This window comes from Cynocephalus volans, chromosome 3 (assembly GCF_027409185.1).
Source record: "Cynocephalus volans isolate mCynVol1 chromosome 3, mCynVol1.pri, whole genome shotgun sequence".
Lineage (NCBI taxonomy): Eukaryota > Metazoa > Chordata > Mammalia > Dermoptera > Cynocephalidae > Cynocephalus > Cynocephalus volans.
The window spans coordinates 184,208,866-184,217,617 of NC_084462.1; positions in this window are offsets into that span (position 1 = coordinate 184,208,866).

Here is an 8,752-nt window from a genome sequence, read left to right on the forward strand (position 1 = left end):
TAAAAAGGCAATGCAACTATTCATTCATACAACAGGGACCGATTGCCACATAATTGTGCTGAGCAAAAGAAGTCACATTGGAAAAGAGTACACACTGTACGATTCCACTTAGGTAACATCTAGATACTGCCATCCCACCTACCATGACAGATGGCAGATTAGAGGTGGTCTGGGGGGGGGATTGCCGAGGGGCACGTGAACTCTGAGGATGATGGCAGCGCTCACACACACTATTTTTGTGATGGTTTTGTGGGTGTGTACATATGTCAAAACTCACCAGACTGTGCATCTCAAGTGCTTTGGGTTGAATGCTCTCCCAAAACTTAGCTTCCACTGTGACTAGTAAGAGGGTGGGAAATCCTATTGCGGTAACTGAAAGGTGGGGCCTTGAAGAGGTGATTAGATTGTGAGGACTGTGCCATAGTGAATGGATTAATAATGGTGGTCAGGGGTGTGGTTCTGAGGGCTTTAAAAAGAGAGTGGATGAGGAGGTTGGTTAGTCTCTCTCTCTGCTCCAATATTTCTGCTATGTGAGACCCTTAGTCACTGTCACCATCACCAAGACCCTCACCAGATGTGTTCCCTGGACTTTGAACTTCTCAGCCTTGGAAACTGTAAGCAATGAATTTCATTTTCTTTATAATGTACCCAGTTCCGGGTATTTTGTTATAAGCAACGGAAACAGACTAAGACACAAAGCATGTGTGGTTGATTGGCCATCAACTATACTTCAATAAAGTTGTTTTTAAAATAAAGAGTGTGTGACAGTAATTTATCCACAAATATATGCATTTTCTGCTGTTTAGGACAAAACATGCTTCTTACAGCCAAAAAGTGCAAGCAAGAAAGCATCGCGGGTGTTTATGTCCCTGAAATCGAAGCCTTCTTGAGGCGATTGCCTCCCAGTGTTGAACACAGCTACATCCCAGTCACGCCTCTGTCAGCACAATGTGAAGAAAACAGACTCTTCGTTGTCCAGCAACATCTGCCTAAGCACATGATCTCATCATACGTCACGTGAACATGCAGGGCTACGTATGCAGAGACATCGGGCTTGCAAACTGAGTCAGGGCCCCAGGAGACCCCAAGAGGACACCCCCATTTGGGCCACCTCTGGGATGGCCACCCTGAGACCGCATCGTGGCTCCCTGGCTGCCTCACTGCCACGTGGCACCGATGCCACTGTCAAACACCCCCATTCACTTCTTTTCAAAAGTTAACATAAAAGATAGATGAAAAAAAACCTTTTTATGTGTTTCAATGCCTCTTTTTTTAGCTGGATTATTTAAGAGCTTATACAACTTTATTCCCAGGAAGTAAAAGAGGAAAGACTTCAGTGGTTTGAGAAAGGAAAACAATTTTAGCAGCTTGAACGTGGTTTTCTGTATCTTGAGTTCTACCTTCATATGAAACCCACAGAGGCCCACGCCACAATCAGCAGCTTCAGAGGCCAGCTACCCCAGGAGCCTCTGTTGGCAGCAGCTTTTTGAGATGTTTTACACACATCATGCAATTCACCCATCGTAAGCGTAAAATTGATTGGTTTTTAGTACATTCACAAGGTTGCGCAGCCATCACCACAGTCAACTGTGGAACCTTGTTATCACCCCAGGAAGAAATCTGTGCCCCACGAGCAGTCACCCCCTGCTCTCCCTTCACCCCAGCCCACGGCAACCAATCCACTCTCTGCATGTATGGACTTGCCTGTTCTGGGCATTTCACGTAAAGGGAATTACACAGCATGCGGCCTTCTGTGACCCGCTTCTTTCACTCAGCATCGTGTTCTCAAGGCTCACCCACGTGGGTGGCACGTGTCAGCGCTTCACCCCTTCCTACAGCGATTGCACGGTATGGATAGACCACAGGTGTTTACCCCTTCATGTCTGGGCTGTTTTCAGGTTCTGGCTATGACGAATGCTGTGGTAAACATTTATACACAAGTTTTTGTTTGAACACATGTTTTATTTCCCTTGGGTATACGCCTAGGAATGGAACATCTGGGTTATGTTATGTGTGTTACCTGTTAACTCCATGTATAACTGCTTGAGGCGCCACCAGACTTCTCCACAGCAGCCGCACCATTTTACATTCCCGTCACCAGTGCATGTGGCTCTGATTTCTCCACGTCCTTGTCAACATTTGTTACTGTCTGGTTTTTTGGGGGGGGGTTGGGTTTTTTTGTGACCGGTAAGGGGATCGCAACCCTTGGCTTGGTGTCGCCCGCGCCATACTCAGCCAGTGAGCACACCAGCCATCCCTATATAGGATCCGAACCCGCAGCAGGAGTGCCGAGTGAGCCATGGGGTCGCCCCAATTACTGTCTGTTTTTTATTAAACCATCCTAAGGGGTGTGAAGTGCTGCTTCACTGCGGTGTGTTTGTTTGTTTGTTTGTTTGTTTTGGTGGCTGGCTGGCTCAGGATCCGAACCCTTGACCTTGGTGTTCTAACACCACGCTCTAACCACTGTGGTTTTGATTTGCATTTCCCTGATGGCTAATTGTGCTGAGCACCTTTTCATGTGCTTGTTGCACATTTGTATGTCTTCTTTGGAGAAATGTCTATTCACATCCTTTGTCTACCTTACAATTGGGTTATCTGTCCTCACATTATTGAGTCTTTATATATTCTAGCACAACCCTGTTATCAAATATGCGATTTGCAAATATTTCCTCCCATTCTGTGGTTTCTTTTCACTTCCTTGATGATGTCCTTAGTCTTTTATTTTGATGACGTCCCATTTATCTATTCTTTTCTCTTGTTGCTTGTGCTTTTGGTGTCATATCTACGAAACCATTGCCTAATCCAAGGGCATGAAGGTTTACTCCAACGTTTTCTTCTAACATTCTACAGTTTCACCCTTGCATTTATGTCCGTGATCATTTTGAGTTAACTTTTGTGTATGGTACGAGGTAGAGATCCAACTTCATCCTGTTGCATGCGGATTCCCAGTTGGAAAAGTCTATTTTCCTTCCACTGAATTGCCCTGGAACCCTCGTCAAAAATCAATTGACCATAAACGTGAAGGTTTCTTTCTGGACTCTCAACTCTATTCCGTTGGTCAGTCTGTCTGTCCTTATGCAGGATCACACTGTCTTGATTACTGTTGCCTTGTAGTAGTTCTGAAATCAGGAAATGTGAGTCCTACTATTTTAGTCTTCTTATTCAGAAATATTTTGAATATTCAGGGTCCCATGCAATTCCATATACGTTTTAGGACCAGTTTGTCAATTTCTGAGAGGAAAAATCCATTGGGGTGTTTTGATAGGAGTCGTGTCGAATCTGTAGATCTACTCAGGCAGGATACCACGTTAACAGCAGGGAGCCGTCGGATCCATGGACATGACTGTCTTTCCACTTGCTTAGGTGTCCTTTAGTTTCTTTCGAAGAACACCCATTATTCTTAAATTGTTACGGTGTCTCTCTTCTCTAATCCCCTACCAATCTCATGCATTTTCTTCTTTTTTGTTTGTTTTATTTCTTTTTTTGTTTTGTTTTGTTTTTAATTTTTTTCTTTTCTTTTTTTTTTTTTTTTTTAATCTTTTTCATGTATCTTCTTTTGACTGCTCTTTGGGCCCTGATTTTGTGATTTCACAGCTGCAGAGTGCTCCGTTGCTGTTACTTTTCTATGCATAAACACACATCTGATTTTACATGGATGCATAAATGTCATTGGATTATATGAAAAAAAGAAAAAAATGTCATTGGATTATACACATTTATCTCAGAGCCTGTCTTTTTCTATTTTCCTTGTTGATCCAGCTTCTCCTCCAGCATTACACTCCTTAATCCTACCTGGTCTGATCTCAGCCTCACCTTCACCAGGTCACCGTATAAAAACTTATGTGTCCTTTCCTTATTTTCTCTCCATACCTATGAGGTCACATTATTCTGCATAATACATATAGATGTATATGCATGTATGACATGGATAATCATGATTTCTTTTAAAAGAACAGATATCATTTCAGCAGCATTAATCATTAAAGAAATGCAAATCAAAACCACAATGAGATATCACCTAACACCCATTAGGATGGCTGCTATCTAAACCAAAACAAAACAGAAAATGACAAGTGTTGGTGAGGACGTGCAGAAATTAGAACACTCGTGCACTGCTGGTGAGAACGCCAAATGGTGCAGCCCCTGTGGAAACCAGGCAGGACCTCAAAAAATTAAAAACAGAATTACCATATGATCCAGCAATTCCAATTCTGGGTATACACCCTAAAGAATTAAAAGCAGGATCTGAAAGGGATATTTGCACACCCGTGTTTATAGCAGCATTATTCACAACAGCCAAGAGATGGAAGCAACTCAAATGCCCATCAACACATGAATGGGTAAACAAATGTGGTACATGCATACAGGGGGACTATTACTCAGCCTTACAAAGGAAGGAAATCCTTTCCTATGCGCACAACGTGGATGAACCTTGAGGACATTATACTGAGTGAAATAAGCCAGGCACAAAGGGACAAATACCGTATAATTCCACTTACACGAGGTGTCTAAAGTAGTCAAAACCACAGAGACAGAAATTAGAGTGGGGGCTGCCAGGGGCTTGGGGGAGAGGGAAATGGAGTGTTGCTGTTTTACGGGTACAGAGCTTCAGATCTGCAAGACGAAAAAGTTCTGGAGACCCACTTCACAGCAACGGGAATATACTGACCACTACTGAACTGAATGCTTAAAAATGGTTAGGTCAGAAGTTTGTTGTATGTTTTTTACCACAATCGAAAATTTTTAAAAAGGTGATGATTGCACAACAACGGGAATGTACTTAATGCTACTGGACTGTGCACTTAAAAGTGGCTAAAATGGTGATGGTATGTGTATTTTACCACAATAAAAAAGTAAGAAGTTTTTTAAAAAGTGAAAAAACCACACAATCAGACCATGTCGTGACCTCTTTTCTGAATCTTTCCAACCCACCCATTAGGGGGGAAATCTCACCAATCTGCGGGTAGAGCTTCAGCGCATTCTTGATGAGACCGCGCACTGTCCTGTTCTGTGGCAGGTGGTAACTCAGGTGGCACTCCCCTGTGGGTAGGTCCCGTTTGCCACTGGTTCTTTGCCACTGAGGTTGTGCTGCTGTAGATGCTCCTAGCCTCAGGACCCCAACCGCTGGTGTTCCCAGCTTGCTGCACCATGGAACATTCCAGTAGCTTTGCCGGTGCTTTCCCAAACGACTGCAGCATTTACCCTTCCTTCAGCTCTGTCTGTGCACCCCTGCCCGCCTGCCGCCCCCTGACCTTTCTTCCTTCTGCAGACTGGGCTCTTCTCCCTGGGTCTCCGGGAGGCTGGCGCTCTCCAGGAACTCCTCCAGGCCTTGCCAAGCGTGAGTTCCTCACCAGCACAGCCCGAGCGAGCCCTCCTGCCTGCAGGCTCGGCCCCGATTCAGCTCAGAGAATGCTGTCTTTCCCGTTAAACGATCTCATCCGCTGTCTGGTCCTCACTGCATCTGGAGCTCCGTGTCCCCCAGACCCGCACTCTGAGCATCTTCAAGGCGTCACATGGACCAGCTGCCCAGGCTTGCTTTCTGCTGTGGAAATGCGTGGCAGGGTGTCACACTGAGCTCCAGGAAGCCCTTTTGAGCTGCACTTTGGTCCCCTCCAACACACATTTTCTTTGACAATTAGGTGTGTGGTCATTTTCCTTGCAGCTCTGTCACACAGCACAGGCACTGTGGGTCCTGACAGAGCCCATCTCTACGAAGCCCCCCCTAAGGGCCATGGTCAAGTATGTGGCTCTGGAGGCCAGTGTCACAGGCATGTGGGGAGCCTAAAATGTGGTGGGGGTGGCGAGCATGGAGGCTCTTCTCCCACATCCCGAAGTTTGGGTGCAGATGCAGGTGGGGTGGGGTGGTGAAGAGCGGGATTGGATCTAACCGTGGAGATGGCGATGTGGGGGTGGGGGATCAAGTGCTCCCGGCAGGCCGTGGTCAGGGAGGCTGGCTCTGCAGGGCCTGCCACACCACCCACCCTGCGCTATGAGCTGTCTCTCCCACCAGGGAGGATGTCCTCCCCTTGGCCAGGGCCCTTTTCTGTCCTCGTCCGGAGCTTCGTGGGCACCAGCCCTGCCAGCCTTCAGCACCTGAAAACCTGCTGATGGACAAGGGAGTGGCCTGGCCCTTCCATGAAAACAGCGATGGCCGGTGCACGCAGCCCGAGGGGCCTCGCTGCAGCCTGCTTTGCTTTCTTCTGTGAAATACTGTTAAGCAAACGCTTGTTCCTGATCAACACTTTGAACAAATGACTGCCGAGGGCCACACCCTCCAGCCTGGAGCAAGCTCCCTGGAGCCCCTGCCACCTTGGAACTCTCCACGGCTCCTCTCTGCCACCGTTCCCAGCAAGGCCTTCCCCGCTCCCCGTCCTCCTGCCTGCACACTCCTCTGAAAATGCCACCCCCTCGGGTACCGTCTCCGAGACCCGAATCCTAGTGACCTCTGTGGCGGGCTTCCTGAATCCTCCAGGGCCAGGGGAGCCACAAAGAATGTCGTAAGGCTGATCCCTTCCTCCATAGCCTCAGTTTCCCTTTTTGTATAGTGGTGTCCAAGCCCCTGGCATCCTGATGCTCTCAATCTGAGATGCTCAAAGCTTCCCGCAACCTGCACTCTTTGGAAGACCTGTATCCGGGAGTCTGATAAGGAAGAAGCGAGCCAAGCTGGGTCTTGGGACAGCTGGAATGGGGCATCCAGCCATCACGAGGCCACCAGCCCTGCCAGCCACCCGGCCTGCAGGAGTTAATGGGCCTGGCCACCTGGGGACCAGGCTCCTATGAGGAAACTCCTCTTTGCCCCCTGGGGCCTGGTTTCTTGGGAGACACGGCAGTCAGAGCTGTCGCCAAGCAGAGCCCGCTGGCACAGTCCCAGGCGGCCAGGTGCCAGTGTGGCCCTCGTGGTGGCGGGTGCAAGAGGTGCTGCTTCGTGGCCTCTGAGCTGCTCAGCACCCACAGCACACCGCCTGCTGGGACGTGGTCTGACTGGTCAGTCGGGACACACCCGTCAATCCAGGCCAGGCAGGGTCGAGTCTCTGCCCCCTGCTCTGACCGTGTGGGGATGAGAAGAGGTGGGAGAGGCGATCCGACCCCAGCCCAGAGGAGGCGGCATCTCCAGGCTGTGCGCGGCCCACCCACGCTGTCCAGCCTGCAGCACCGGCTGCTGTGCACAGGTCACTCTCCCTGGTCGGCGGTGGCTGGGATGGTGGTGGGTCTCTCAGTCTCCTCTGCCTGCGGACTGAGCACCCACTGCCCAGAGCTGCCTCAGCCTCCAAGCCCCTCCCAGGGCGCCCAGTCAGGCACCCACCCTGGGGTCTCAGGGGCAACCCCAAAGTTGCTTCTGCACCCAGACCGCTCCCCATCCCCGAGCCATGTGGCCAACACCTGCTGGGCCCCAAGAAGCTCTTCTTGATCAACCTCAGGGTGATCCTTGTTCAGCTGCCTCAGCCCCCACCACCATCTCTGCAGTGGACCCCGAACATCCCTGGGCCTCAGTGCAGTCTGAACCCCCCCTTGGTGCTTTGACCCCGCTGCCATCCTCTCCCAAGTGCACAGCGTTTGGGCCCTAGGCGCAAACAAGGGGACACAAATACGCTGCTGGGCATTCAGCCTCGCAGACCCCGGCTGGGAGCAGGTCCAAGGGCCTGGAACAAACCCTGGCCAGGCTCAGTCAGCTCTGAGGAGTTCCCTGACCCAGGCCCACACCTCGAGCCTTTGTCCCAAAGGTCACCGCCTATCAGGCTCAGGGAGGCCAGGCACCTGCTTTGGTGACACACGCCCCAGGGACTGTGGAGCGACTCTCCCTGCCCAGACTCCAGACCTGTCAACCAGGAGGAACAAGAGATGGGGACAGAGATAGCTAGGGCAGTGGAGGGACTGGCCTTCGGGGGAGGGGCCCGCCGAGGCGAGGGTCCACAGCTGACAGCAGCACAGCACAGCAGGCCAAGAGGGGTGGGCAGGGTGTGCCCGCAGGCGGGTACGCAAACTGCTCCCGACTTCACGTTCTTTTTTTATCTGGGCAGCCGGGAGAGTGTGTGCAGTCTCAAAGGGCAAACCGAGGCACGGCAGAGGGCCCCAGCCAGGCAGTCAGTGGGGAGCTGTTGACAGTCCCCATGGCCATGGCACGCTCCTCGTTTGGCTGGGGTAACCCTGAGTGCCCGGCACCAACCTCACTGGCTGTGGGGCAGCCCCTGGCTGGGTGCTGTGAGTGTGTCATCTGTTGGCTGGATTTGTTGGAGGCTGGTTACCCACCCACCCAGCCAGCAGGGAACAAGGCCCTCAGGTGGGGCCTGACCTTGCCGGTGGGGCCCCAGCCTCAATGGCAGCACTCAGCTGAGGCAGGCTGACCGGCACTCTGGGAGCTCAGGAGCAGAAGTGACGACTACACTAAGAGTGGGGGAGGTAGCCCTGGACGTGGAAAGGGGCCACCATCCAGGAGCAATGTGGGCACAAGACAGATGTATAGGGCTGCCGGCCTGGCTGGGCCTCTACCATGTGGCCTCAACATGAGCTGGCTAGGACAGAGGTGACAGCCAGGCCTGGAAAGGCACATGAACGGCCCTGCCCCACCCCTGCAGGGCACCAAGTCACCTGGGCAGGTGCTCGCAGCTGCTGAGCAGGCCAGGCCTGAGTGGAGCATGGGGTGGTGGGCTCCGGGCAAGGGGTAGGCCTGCACATGCATGTATGCACACATGGGTGACTGTGGGGGTCCCCAGCTCTACCCATGCATACTCAGCACACAGATGCCCCTGTGGGT